The sequence below is a fragment of the Sminthopsis crassicaudata genome, chromosome 1, assembly GCF_048593235.1.
Source record: "Sminthopsis crassicaudata isolate SCR6 chromosome 1, ASM4859323v1, whole genome shotgun sequence".
In the NCBI taxonomy this organism is placed as follows: domain Eukaryota; kingdom Metazoa; phylum Chordata; class Mammalia; order Dasyuromorphia; family Dasyuridae; genus Sminthopsis; species Sminthopsis crassicaudata.
Genome location: NC_133617.1, coordinates 366239233 through 366254091, shown reverse-complemented (window position 1 = coordinate 366254091; position 14859 = coordinate 366239233). Strand labels below are relative to the sequence as shown.

Here is a 14859-nt window from a genome sequence, read left to right as displayed (position 1 = left end):
GCAGTAAAAAAGGAAGTATGAAATTAGAATCCCATCAAATTTCTTTACATTGAAAATTCTACAATTAGAGTATGTACATAACTGAATTATGGCTTCTCAATCTCATTCTTACCATAGAAGTCTGCCTTCTCCAGGAAGAACTTAACTGAGCACAGAGGTCTTATCCCAAGAAAAGTTGATCTAGTCACAGAGTAAGCACTCAGGCAACTACTGTTTACTCTTTGACTTAACCTTCTCTCTCAGATGCTAGACCAAGAATTTTAATCTAAGACAACCACATATTCTTGTCATATTATCTCTGGTCATGGGACCCAGGTTGTCCTGTCTGATTCTGAATTATATTTTTGTTTTGAAACTTTCCTAACATTCTTTTGTAAGATTTTCTGAAATATAATGAATGCCAAAAATTATAATTAGTTTTTCCCATCTAATTTACATGTCCCTGTACATGCTGATATAATCTTCCACTGTCTTTTCATAAAGCTTCAATGACACTTTCAAAGGGCTTCTGCCATGAAGATATTTCATGCCTATCCTTATGAGGATTCATTCATAGCTCCCACTTTCCCTGTTATGATTGTTACATAACATCCTCTTCCAGGTTGTATACCTAGAGGGAGGTTAATACTTGGCACTTCCTTCCTTCCTTCCTTCCTTCCTTCCTTCCTTTCTTCCTTCCTTCCTTCCTTCCTTCCTTCCTTCCTTCCTTCCTTCCTTCCTTCCTTCCTTCCTTCCTTATTTCCTCCCTTCCTCCTTCCCTCCCTCCCTCCCTCCCTTTCTTCCTTCCTCCCTCCCTTCCTCCCTCCCTCCCTTCCTCCCTCCCTCCCTTCCTTCCTATCTCCTAACATTCTTGTTCTGTCTCCTAATATTCTTGAGTCCCATCCTTATATCTGTATCCCTAGATCATCTAAGAAGACATTTTCATATGTGGCTCCCAAAGATCCTACACTTAGGTTTCAGGTCATCCTAACTTCTCTTGGAAGTCCATAAGGTTCTGGGTTCTTGATTGTTCTAACATTACTACTGATCTTCTTTTCTCAAAACTATTATGTGTATCCCTGTTCCATTAGAGGAAATTTAACTCCTTTTACCTCTGACCCCAAGATTACAACTGGTCTGATCTCACTAGCAGAATAGCTTTGCAATAAAAATAGAGAGCATCAGTGGAGTTAGTCTGTCTTACACATATTTCTTCTAATAACAAAAATAAATATTTTGTTTCTTCTTCTTTACAAGATGGTAACCCCTCTTTCTGATTTTTGTCTGAGAAATATTTCTGTTTCTCAGCAGAACAGAGATAATATATCTAAGAAAGATAGGAAAGAGCAAGTTCCAAATCTCTCCATTGTATATGTGTTTTTTCCCAGAAACTTTTCACTATTATTCTGGACATCTTCTGCCCTACCCATAAATGCAACTTTTGTAAGATGAAGCTGCAGAGATGATGTCTAACAGGAGTCAAGCCACTCAGTTTTAGAATTTTTGTACTGTCCTGATTATGAGATAACTAAACAGCCCTAAATGTGATAATATTTTGCCTCAGACATATTTTTGACATTTGTCCTGCTGTAGTCCTTATACATCTTCCCCTCCTCCAAAGGACATCATTAAATTATTATTACTATTGTCTCAGATTAGGAAATATCACAGACTACCTTATCATTCTACTCCACACCCCTGATACTTCCCAAACAAAAACACCCTTCCTTAGACCATTCTCTTCCTTTGTTGCCATGTAGGCAGGATTATCTCTTATTTTTAGAATTATTTCACAATATCAAACCTAATTTCCAGCACTTAGTAAGCAATTAATTTCTTCATTCATTCACATTCTAAATATAAAAATATTAATAGAGAAATAACAAACTACCACAGGAGCTAGAGGGATCATTCACTCCTATTTTTCCTAACCAAGTAATTTCTCCTCTAAAGTGATTCAGGAATTTTTGAATTAAGGCCTTGATGGGATCATATAGCCCAGAGTTTCTTAATCAAGAGTTCATGATTTTTGTTTTTAATTTTAATTACTGTATTTCAATGTAATTGTTTGCCTTTGTAATTTTATTTTATGCATTTAAAAACATTTTGAGAAGGGGTCCAGAGGTTTCATTAGATGGCCAAAGGGGTCTGTTAAACACACACACACACACACACACACACACACACACTACAAATCCTTATTTTAGTCCAAACCTCCCATTTGATGAATGAGGAAACTCCTCTATTATTTATGACCTCCATCACTATTTTGTCACTTATCACAAGATGTCATTTGCTATTGTCTCTTCAACTAACATGTCTTTTCTCCTTATTGAGAATATAAACTCCTGAGGGAGAAAGGGAGAATCTCAGATTGAAAGGACCTCAGGGGTCCTGTAGGACAATTTCTACGAGGAGCCTTGGTATACTGCTTGACAAAATGGTCATCCAACCTCTCCTCGATGACCTTAAATGATAGGAAGAAATGACCTTAAATGATAGGTGAAGAAAAGATTAGACAAGGTTAGAAAGGTCCTCCTTTCATCACCATTAATTATACCATCATTCATATCCCATCTCATTCCTATACATGCACACAACATACAGCTTTACATTTTACTGTAGAGGGAAGGCAAAGAGCATTTATGTACAACATTTATATTGGGCTCTGTGCTAGGTGCTTTATAAATATAATCTCACTTATTCTTCACATCACCCTGTGAGGTAGGTGCTACTATTATTTCCGTATACAGAAGAAACTGAAAGAAATAGAATTTAAGTGACTAGTCCAGGATTATATAACTAAGAAACATTTGAGGTTATATTTGAATTCAGGTTTTCCTGATTCCAAATCCAGTGCCCTATCTATTGTGCTACCAAGCTGCCTAACGTAGATTCTTGACAAATAGTCATTGAATGATGAATATGGAATTAAGCATCTCCTGAGCAAGTCTATGAGATTTTCTATTTGTTCTTCATTCTTACTCTGTGTCATAGGATTTCTCCATTTTTTGGTCCAAACTTGCAATTTCACCAGTGATGGAACTCAGGGTGGAAACTTTCTCTTCCATTTAGTAATTAAGAACTAAAAGGCAACTCAATGTGACATGTCCATGTTGACATAGCTGAAATGTCAGAGGCAAGAATTGAACTCATTCATGTCTTCTTAATTCCAAGGTCCTCTGTTTCTCAGAATAGCCAAGATTCTCTAAATTCCATATTATTACTTCAATTGCTGTTGCTCACTTGGGTTTAATTTCAGTACACAGTAAATCCTCTTTAGTTTTGGCAACAATTTATTTTCTTTCAGGCCCAAGGCCCTGCTACCCCAGTTGACAGCAGTGACCCAAATCAAGAATGGCATTGGATTTTTCCTTTTCCATGTTTATCCTTTTGGACTTTTTGCTCTTATAAAAATCATTTTTATATTTAATTTTTTTGGTTACATTTATATTGTCTTGCTGTTATTTTTAAAAGTAGAAAAATATTTCTTTGAAGGTAATGCCATATATATTATTTTTTTTATAAAGGTGACTGTATCCACTTTCCTCCCTCATCCCTTCAATATATTTCTTTTACCTGGAGATGTATCTAAATAACACTTAGTTCTATTGCATACATCTACGTTAAAAAAGGTAAAATGCACCTAAGTATGTCATTGCTTGCCAATTAGATCTCAAAGCAGCCTGTGAAGCTAATTCATGTTTCCTGATTACTTAAGGAACACCTTTTTTCAAAGCATTTCCTTAGTCTATAAGGGAATATGTATATTCTGTGATATAATGGAATTACTTATTCACTAGACCAGAACAGCTTTTAAGGTCCTCAAAAGAGGCACTTTTTTTTCCAAAGTGGATTGGAAATCCAGTAGACTTAGGTTTCATACTTATTCAGGGTTTACAGATTACTGACCTGATAATGAAGCAATCCTATTGCTTCTCCAGCACCCAGAGCTCTGAGCACATATAAAATCCCCTCAGGGAGTCTGTGTTAGGTAATACCAAAAATACACAAATATACAGCAGCTGCTCAGTAACCTCAGGCAGCTCTCAACTCCCTGTCCTTTCAAAAATAAAGAACTTTTACTTGACCAAAAGAGAAGAGAAAAATCCTTGGAAATAAGTGAATAAGCATAGATGTATCTTTTTTTTTAAATAAGTCTCTTATTATGTGAAGATCAATTATGATAGACTTAGCTCTTCTCAGCAATTCAGTGATCCAAGACAATTCCAATGTACTTGGGATGGAAAATGCCATCCACATCTAGAGAGAGAACTATGGAGACTGAATGTGGATTGAAACAACATTTTCACCTTTTTTGTTGTTTGTTTGCATTTTCTTTCTCATGATTTTTTCCTTTTGGTCTGTTTTTTTTTTCTTGTACAACATGGCAAATATGAAAATATGCTTAAAATTATTGTCCATGTATAACCTATATCAGATTGCTTCCTGTGGAAGGAGGGTAATAAGGAAGGGAGTGAGAAATATTGTAACTCAAAATTTTACATAAATGAATGTTGAAAACTATCTTTACATATATTTGGGGGAACAAAATACCATTGAGAAAATATATTTTTAAAAATAAATAAGATGGGCCTCTTAAAAATAAAGCTTATTAAGAATAAATTTGTCAAATAAAAGCAGACATGGAACAAAGGAAAAAAACAGAAAATTCAGTTAGAAGACTTGGATTCAAATCTTGAATATCCTATTGACTATTTAAGTGATCTATGGTAGATAACTTTACTATGCCCCAGTTTCCTCTTTAATAAAATGAGAGATATGTACTAGATGATTTCAAAGATCATGTCTAGTTTTGAATATTTTGATTCAGAATTATGAAATTCTTTAGACTTTTTATTAAAATTACTTATTTATTTACTAAATCCTTGTATAAGATAAAAATTCTGTCTAAAGAAACCACTAAACAACAATAAAAAGTTTACTAAAACAGCAATCCATGGATATGGTTTTTCCCCTGTATTGTCAAAATTCACAGAAGAAAAGAATAATGCACTTGAACTTGGAAGGTCTGGGCTCATGTCCTGATTCTACCATTTCATTGCTGGGCACACATTATTTCATTTTTCTGAGTCTTTGTTTCTTTTTCACAGGGTCATAATCAAGATCAAATTAAATAAGAAATGTAAAATGCTTTTTGAACTACAGAAGAAATATGTAGAATAAATAGGATTTGGGGCTAGAAGTGACTTCAGAGCTCATCTATTTCAACTTTTCCATTTGACAGATATAGAAACTAAGGCTGAGAGAAGTCAAAAAAATTGTCAAAGGTCAAAGAGGCAACATAGAACAATGCTGGCCTTTGTACGTAAAGTCTTTTGACTTCCAATCCAACATTTTTCCTCTATCCCTCTCTTCCTCATAATTAGGAATTATTATTATTTCTTTTTAAATTTAAGTTTTTGTTACATTTTAAATTCTAAATTCTCTCTAGTATGGGGATGGGGAGGGAGAGAAAAAGTTATCATTTGACACAGGTGTATATATGCATGTGTATGTATATGTATATGTGTATATACATATATGTATATATCTAAAACCATGCCCCCATAAATATATATGTTTTTATATGCATGCTATATATACATGTATATATGTATACATATCTATATTTGTATGTGTACTTTGCACAAACACATATAATGTGAATATGTGTGTGTATATGGGGGGATGTACATAAAACCATAGTATGCATACTTTTTAATCAGTTATTTCTCTGGAAATGGATAGTATCTTCCTTACTAGAATCTTTATAGCTGATTTGAATATTTATGATACTCACAAAAACTTAGTCATTCAATTATTCTTTAAACAATATTTTTGTTACCATATGCAAGATTCTCTTGGTTCGTGTCACTTTTCATTATTTCATGCAAGTCTTTCCATGCTTTTCTAAAATTGACTTGCTTATCATTTCTTATGGAACAGTAGTGTTTCAACACATATTATTCTTCATGTCATATTTTAGATTTTATGATTATAGATACTTGATCAGTTTATTTATAAACTCACATTTAGGCTGTATCTATAAAAATACTAGAGCAATAATTATGAGAAAGGTTGAACCCATAACACTTGGTAAAAATTAACAGAACACCAAACAGAAAGCTAAGGGGGCATAAGAATCTTTATCTTTATTCAAACTACACTAAAGGTGATATGATCAATCATATTGGAAGGTACCATCTTTTTCAATCAATCAATAATCTTTTATTGAGCAGGATAGTGGGAACATAATTCTAAACTCTTCGGCTACCACATGAGCCTTTTTAGACAGAGTCATAAATATGCATTCCCTTTCTACTAGAAGGAACCCTGAGGGGGTTATGGTAATCTGTCCCAAAGCAACTTCTTTGAACTCTGGTTCCATTCCCATCTACTCTTTTAATGTCAGCAGGTGATTTATACTAGTAGAGTAAAGGGCACTAGATTTAAAGTTAGAATATCTGAGTTTGAATCTTTGCTCTGATTATTTGTCAAAGCTACTTCACTTCTCTGGTCATCAATTTCCTCATCTATAAAATGGGAGCTCAAGCCTAGAAATAGTCTGAAATTCCCTCCACTTTTAAAACTGAGTTTATAATTTTATAATTATGGCAAAGATTAAGAAGAAAGCCTTTACCTCATGAGGTAGATGATCTTTGAGGGATTTATAGGAAAACTTGCAAAAGAAGAACAAGATAAAATGGCATAAAAAGTTGGGACTGTATTGGTGCAAGCAAAGCATGGATCTGCCAAAGTGGACCTCAGCTGCCATCAATCGCAATTCATTTGAACCAAGACTCCCTTCAAAGACATCCCCAATCAGTGCTTATTCTACCTGGAGACCTCTAGTCAGCAGAATCCCCATCATCCAGAAGCAATCCAGCCCATTTTTTTTTTGATAATTCTAATTGTTAGGAAGCATTTTCTGTCAAATTCAAATTTGCAGCCCTCCTTTTTGGTGTCTAGTTCTGTCCTCTAGAGCTAATTAGAACAGTTCCAATCCCCTTTCTTCACTAACAATAAAAAATTTGAAATCATGTCCTATAATATTTCTTCAGGTTAAACATCCCCATTTCCTTCAAGTGATTCTCCCATGGCTTGTTTCTGGTACTTTTACTGTCTCAATTGCCCTCTTCTGGTTTGCTTTTGCTTATCTGTGTTTTTCTTAACATAGGGTAGTGAGAGCTGAACATGAATAAGGCCTTTTCATAGAAATTATCATTTGGCTAGATTTTATCCAGCCTATGCTAAAGAAGTTATTTTTCTCCTTATATACAATTAATTGTATATCTCATATCTTATTAAATTTAGTCCATAATTCTCTCCTGAGATCTTTTTGGGTCCTGATGGTCATCTAGTACATCAACCATAATTCTAGTATGCACATTTGGGAGGCATGAATTCTATGGCTTCATCTAACCCAGTGGAAGAGGACAGGGAGAAATCCTTAAGAAATTCTATTAAAGAACTTTTTCCCAAGTAAGTATTATCCAATTAAGGACTACTATTTGGGTCGGATTATTCAACCAGTTCTGAATCCAACTATCATATTCAACCCATATATCTGTCTTGTCCATAAAAAAAGTGTTGAATATTTTTGTCAAATGATTTATTAAAACCTAAGTATGCTTTGTCTACAGCATTCCCCAGTCTAGTCATACCATCAATACAAAAAGACAGAATGGTGGGGCTGTAAGAATCCTTGGAGATGCCCTAATTTAATCCCTCCATTTTGCAGAAGTGATTTGACCAACGAGATGCAGTAAGAGGTAAACTAAAACTCAAATCCAGGGCTTCTAGAATCAATGCTCCATCCACTGCCCCACTTTTCCATGCCCATGATTCTTTCTCCCAACCATTGCTGTACACAATGTTTTCATGCCCCAAAGAGGAAAAAAAACCTTCATATTATTCAATTCTCTAGTTCCTATGTCAATGCAATTCATACTATTAATGTTAAGACTATATCACTTTTACTCAGCTTTCTTAAAGATCCCAGGGCCTTGGATTTTCAAGTTCCTACTATGAATGTCTATGTCTTCCATGCAGACTGATACCTATCTCTGGACTCTTGTTATGTTATCTTCCCTCCCTCCCCAAACTCTGTCATATTCATTTTTCAAGATACAGATTAAGTTGTACCCTCTCCCTGAAACTTTTTAATGACTACTCCAGCCTCTACTGGTCTCTTACCTCTGAACTATTGCACTAGGTTAACAATCCCATTTCTATGGAATTACCAAGTTAATAAAATAGTGATAAATAATAAAGATTAGACAATACAAATAGTACAATCTATTTTTTATTGATGAGGAAACTGAGGCTTTGTGAAGTTTAGAAACAAACCTACTAAATGGTAAATTCAGGACTTCAGTGCTGGTCTTCAAACTATAAACTAAAAGGTATGAACAACTAAGTAGATCAGTGGATTGAGTGGTAGGACTGGAATCAAGAAGTCTAATCTTCATAAATTCAAATTTGGACTCAGATACTTAGTTACTGTATGATCGTGGGCAAGTTCCTTCATCCTAGTTGCCTCAGTTTGCTCATCTGTAAAATAAGCTAGAGAAGGAAATTGCAACCCACTCTAATATCTTTATTATGAAACTCTAAATGGGATCATGGAGAGTCAGACATGACTGAAAAATGACCAAACAGCATCAACACTGGAAGATTTGGTAGATCTGAAGACAGATCTTGTTCATAACCTTGCTCAGCAGTTTCCTTGTGGGTAAAAAAAAAAAATGAGCATTTGACTAAATTATCTCCATGGGAAAGATGGGGAAGCTGGGATTGAGTGACTTGCCCATGATACCCCACAGTTTAAAATCATTGTTTTTTCACATGTATTACCTTTGTCTCCTTGGCCAAATTAAAAGTTTTTTGGGGTTTTTCATGTGTCACAGTATTTTGTACCAGCAATACATTCTGGGGATTCATTGGTTGAATAGTTATTATGCCCAGAATCCTCTTGCAATTCTTGCATAGGGGCTTTATAACTAAATTAAGTTTGTGATTATCATTTGTAATATTCTGGATCATAGAAGCTGATTACAAGAAATTCCCAGACGGCTAGTTCTTAATCAGAAATAAACCAGCTGTGAACCTCTGTTTCTCCCTCTGGCTACAAACAAGACGGGGTGGGCCCTCATCAGACTCCCACCCCACAGGGAACAGGCTAGAGGGCAGAAGTCAGAGAAGATCTAGAGAGAATAAGAACTGGCCTTTTGGGTCTCTCGTTTATTAGTTCTGTTCTTGCTAACTGACTTTCTAGATTCTGTACCATATCTTTCAAATGGCCCTTTCAGTTTCACCTTCCTTCTGGATTTATTTGGTTTGGTTGGATCTAATGATATTCCTTCTTGATCTTCTTGTCCAGTCTACCTCCTTGGAACACTACATCTTACCTCCCTGTGCTGACTCGTCTGGACCAGTTCTACTCAGACAAATCTACTTCCACTGGTATTTTGTAGATGAAGGGCTAAATTTTTATTGACTTTCATACATTAATGAAATCCCTCTCTGTAGTCCATTACAGGCTGCCTATCCTGCCTATTCCCCTAATACAAGGTCTAACTTTGCAGCTGGGATGAATTAAAAGAAAAACATTTGGTGACTTCTGCTTCTGGCAGTGTCCTTACCTTAATTAGTGTTCTAGATTTTGAAAAGTTCAGCCAACAGAGTCAGGGTCAAGTTGGGGTGGAATGTTGGAAAGAATGATAGACTTAAGAGTCAGAAGATTTAGTTTGAGTCCCAACTTAACCCACATAGACATCACAGGCCAAGAGCTGGGAGAGACGTCAGAAGCTATCTAGTCCAACTCTTTCATTTTGCAGATATGGAAGCTAAATGATTAGCTCAAAGTCATACACATAATATCACAGAAATTTGAATTCAGATCCTCTGATTACAGAGTCATCTCTTTTCACTGTACCTCACTGCCTCTCAGTGCTCTTGGAGCAGTAACTTCTATTTAGATTAAATTATGGGAAGGCCAATTTAAATTAGAAAAGGGTCTGAATTCCTGGTAACACTGCCTCCAGAATGAAACTAAGATAAAAGAAAGGGAGAGGGAGAGAAAGAAATCACCTTAGTTAGAGCTTTTAAAGGAAGTGTTTTAAGAATGGGTGAGTGATTTGTAATAATTGTAGCAACTGCTTACTAGCAAATGGGTATTGAAAAAGGGACAAGAAACAATTTATTTTTTAAAGAAGTCAATCAAAAAACAAGCATTTACTAAACTTATTATGTGTCAAGTAGTACACTTAGGCATATGAATATAATAGCCCCTGTACTTGCTATTAAATTATGTTTATATTTATTAAATTGAGAAGTATCGTGGAATAAATAGTGGATAGGGCATTGGTCTTGCAATCAGGAAATTGTGGTTCAGTCATTTCTGTCATGTCGGAGTCTTCATAAAGCCATTTGGGATTTTCTTGGCAAATATAGTAGTTTGCCATTTCCTTCTCCAGTTCTTTTTATAGATGAGAATACTGAGGAAAACATAGTTAAATAACTTGTCACACAGCTCATAAGTATCGGAGGCCAGATTTGAACTCAGGAAAATGAGTCCTTTCAATTCCAGGACAAGCATTTTATCCACTACACCACTTAGACATCCCTATAGTTAAGAGATCTTGTGCTCAAATCCTTTCTCAGCCACTTGATACCTATGACCTTGTACAATTCATTTAAACTCTTTTTATTCATTTATAAAAAGAGGGGATCAGATTCCACCTCTTTTTAAGGTCCCAGATAGAACTCAATTGTCTTATTAATTAACAAATAAATGCATAGCCTAGCCTCTACCCTTTAAGAGATTCTGAATTAGCAAAGTATAAATCCATATGGTTTTACTGTTCATGGTATTGATCAAGCAACACATTTCCTTCTCTCATCCACAACAACATCTGCAATGAATACAAATTTAGTAGTGCCTGTACCTTGATATTTCTCTATTAAATGCACTCAAAAGAAGATGGAAAGTGCAAAGTTTCTCCCCCATGCTCCTATCATATCTCCAGCCCCACTGAAAATTACTTTTTAAAAAGTAAGAAACAAGGAACTTGACCACTCTGGTTCACCCTCATTAAGGACAGATGTCATCATGCTCTTTGTTGAGAAGAACATTATGAAGCATCCAACAATTAACAGACACAATATATGCCACATGCACACAGCCCCCTCGAGGATGGTGAGCTTTTTCATTTCCCCTATTGAAAAAAATGATGAATTATTAAAGCTCATTCTTCGAGCCCTGTAAAACCCACTCTGAGAACATGGTACTAAATACTTGGTGCTCTGGCACCTCTGTGTCCTGGCTAGAAAATTCATGTGCTATATTGTTTGACACACTCATTCTCTCAGGTGAAAAGCTGCGTGCAAAAATGCATAATTTATTAGGCTGATCCAGCTAAGCTGAATAATTAGATCATCTCCTTGTACCAACCAGGCCACATTTTATGATGATCTTTTTAACACATAATCTAAATTGGGCTGGGGGGTAAAGAGGGAGGGGAGAGATGGGGGATGTAAAGTATTTAGTGGAACAGAGATGCTCTTTCTAACTTACTAGCAATATCTTTCCATGGCAACAAAAGGAGACATCCTTCTCTAGAGCTTTGAATTATCCATTTCAGTAACTAACAAAAGTCTCCTAAGTGTTTGACTAACAGGAATGAGAGAGATATTTTTATTCTTTTTTAAAATGGCACTTTGATTTTTTTTGAAGAAACAAAATTATGAAAAGTAAGAATTCCATCAAGTCCAATTAGAGAACTAAGGACTTCCAAGCATTCTCAAGAGGGAAGGAAATCAGAAAAAAAAAGTGACTTACTTACCCTGTTTTCCAACCACATCTTCAAAACACAGAGATGAGATTTTTCTTCAAAGATGCTGGACAGAGACCAGAGTCAGAGAAACAAGAAAAGTCAGGGAGAGAAGTCAATATTTAGAGTCCTTCAGGAGTGATCAAAGAGGAGATATGTCCAATATGGAAGATTTTTTGGTTTTTACTAACCCACACCGTCTTCTAGATTCTCCTTCTCTGGTTGCCACCAAGTACAGAAATGGACCTGTCATTCTCTGGAGATCTGTTTTTGAGCTGCCTTTGCTTTGGTTTGCTCTCATTTGCATATCGTTCTTCTTGAATGGTCAGCAGAAATGCTTGGTCCAAGTTGTTCTCATATTGGTTTGGAAACCTCGGCCTCCCATTCAATAGCTGGACAACCAGTTCTTCTCTAGCTGGTCACGGACCTCAGCCAGGGCTGTCGTGAAGATAATTCTTCCTGCGGTCAATCTGGTTCTGCATGGTCTCTCCTCTGCCTACTGTTTCCTCCTTTTTTCCCCCTTACCCCATTATAAGAGGTTAAATTTTTACAAAATTTATATTCATAAGACATTTTTGTGATGGTTTAAGCCGATGGGAGATAAGAAGGGTTTGTACACCTGGCCTTCCCAGGGTGGAAAACTCCGTTTGAGAAACTAATCGGCTGTCTCCAATGTTGGTACACGGGCATATATTACAACTTATTGCACGCAGGAGAGGCAAGTTCACTGAAAAGGTCAAGACAGGTCCTCCATGTACTTTCTGATCACGGAGAATCAGGAAGAAAGAGAAAAATTTGGCCAAAAAATTTGGCTACTGATGGCCAAAGTAACTTCTACAGTGACAGATAGAATAGTATAGATTGCCAAGGCTTTCTTTTCAAGGGTTTTCATTGTATTAGGTATTCCTCTTTTTCAAATAGTAATAAAAAGGGGGAAGAAGCAAGGAGAATATATATATATATATACTTTTCCCCCTTGACATTTAACAAAATGACTCATGTGAATTTGTCTGGGGCATATAGTGAATATTATTGCTGCCCATGTATTTACTGTTTCCTTTGAACATCACATAATTGGTCCCTAGATTTCCCTGTAATCTTATGTTTTATTCTCAAAATGCTATATTTTCTATGACTTTATCCTAAGGACCAGCTAGCTTCCTTTAAGACTCGAGATCTTTTCTTTTACTTTGGATATAAAACTGCATACCCAAAGGTTCAGGATAGGGTCCACTGTTCTCACAGCAATTTCTCCATTAGGAAACAGTACAATTTAAAAAAAAAAAGAAAGAAAGAAAGAAAGAAAGAAAGAAAGAAAGAAAGAAAGAAAGAAAGAAAGAAAGAAAGAAAGAAAGAAAGAAAGAAAGAAAGAAAGAAAGAAAGAAAGAAAGAAAGAAAGAAAGAAAAAGGATCAGCAATTTAGGTCTTTGTTTCCTCTAACAATTCCGTCCAATTCAATACTTATGATTATCACTTCCTGAGTATAGAGTATCGTGATAAACACTGGCGGGGGTGGGGGGGAATTCAATCATTAAGTATTTATTAAGTACCTAATATCTCTGTGTTGAGAATACCAAGATAAAAAATGAAATTGTGCCTGCCTCCAAGAGACATATCCTAGGGGAAAGGAAGAGGAAGAAGGGGAGAGAGGAAAAAAGGGAAAGGGGAAGAGGGGAAGAAGAGAGGGAAAAAGGAAGGGAGGGAAAAAAAGGAAAGGAGAGTGGAAAAAAGGAAGGGAAGGAGGAAGGAAGAAAGGGAGGGAGGAAGGAAGGAAGGGACAGACCAAGAGACAGAAATAGGGAGACAGAGAGAGATGAGAGATACCATACAAAGCAGACACAAGGTTACCTTAATTGGCAAGTCACTGGTAGCTGGTAAAGCTACGAAATATCTCCTTCAGAAGATGATACTCAAACCCAAGGACACAGAGAAGTGAGACTGAGAAGGGAGAGCATATCAGGAATGAAGGATAGCCTATATAAAGTTCCAATAAGAAATCGTCTCTATATGGAAATATGTGTAAAAGTATTGTACATTTATAACCTATATGAGACTGCTTGCTCTCTTGGGGAGGGGAGAGAGAAGGGAGGGAGGGAGAAACAATTTGGAACACAAAATCTTACAAAAATGAATGTTGAAAACTATTTTACATGTAATTAGAAAAACAAAATATTAGTAATAAATGGTCGGCCCTTAAAGAACTTTCAACAAAGATATCTTACTGTTTGCTATTCAAATAGTATCCTGGATTCTGATGGGATGGGGAGAGAGTTTTTTGTTATTGTTGTTGTTGTGGATGCTGTTTCTTTTTTTGGGGGGGGTGTTTTGTATTTTACTATCAGTATTGTTATAACTAGGGGTTTTAGTCCCTGTCACAAATGCAACTGAATTATGGGACCAGAAGGCAGGGCACTGTCCAAGGGGTGACCACTTCTGTGCCTATGAGATAGATAGAGCATAGAAAGAAGTCACAGAAATTGAGACTGAGATTAAAAGGGCTGTGATATAGATGCTTGAATTATTGTAGAGGGGGGAGATTCTGACTGATCTGGTGGCACACTGTACCTTGCACGGTGGAATATCAAGAGTGGTCTATAATAGTGAGAAGAGAGACCATGTGAGAGAGGTCAGATGAACAAGGGACTGATGGATGTAATCCTGGGCTCAAACCAGAAACTAGATAAATCAAATAGTTGATACAACACAGGTAAGGATGAGTGGGAAGGGGAGAGGACTGCTCCTTGAAGAAGTTGGTACCTGGAACTAGCCTCATTCAAGTTCAAATTCTGAGGTTCAGTATATTTCCAACTTAATTGGTGGTTTTATCATGAAAAAATTTCCACTTGAGAATTCAACACAAGACTCACAGTGAGGGCAGAATTTGTGCCCAGAACAGGTAATTAAAGATGAAATCCTGAGTTCTTTGCTCAGTGCTCTTAAGAGTTTGTTTTATGACTTAATGATAAGAAATAGTCAGAATGTTTCTTTCCTTCTCAAGAGCTTGTTTCAAGAGTCTAGCTCTCTCACCCTTGGCATCCTTATG

The 14859-nt window shown here is 36.1% G+C and overlaps 1 protein-coding gene across 4 annotated transcripts in view; it reads right to left on the bottom strand.

Annotated features, from left to right (window-relative positions):
• The window catches only part of SLC14A2 (solute carrier family 14 member 2), a 679109-nt gene extending 667014 nt beyond the window's left edge, over window positions 1–12095 (bottom strand). For 3 of the 4 annotated variants that reach the window (XM_074279251.1, XM_074279254.1, XM_074279253.1), the window contains exons 1-2: window positions 12008–12095; window positions 11829–11883 (exon numbers count right to left, since the gene is read on the bottom strand). The gene's annotated coding sequence lies outside the window, so the exon portion shown is untranslated. Of the gene's footprint in view, window positions 1–11828 lie in introns of all 4 variants that reach the window. The other variant, XM_074279252.1, reaches the window with a different exon arrangement.
• Between the last annotated feature and the right edge of the window lie 2764 nt (window positions 12096–14859).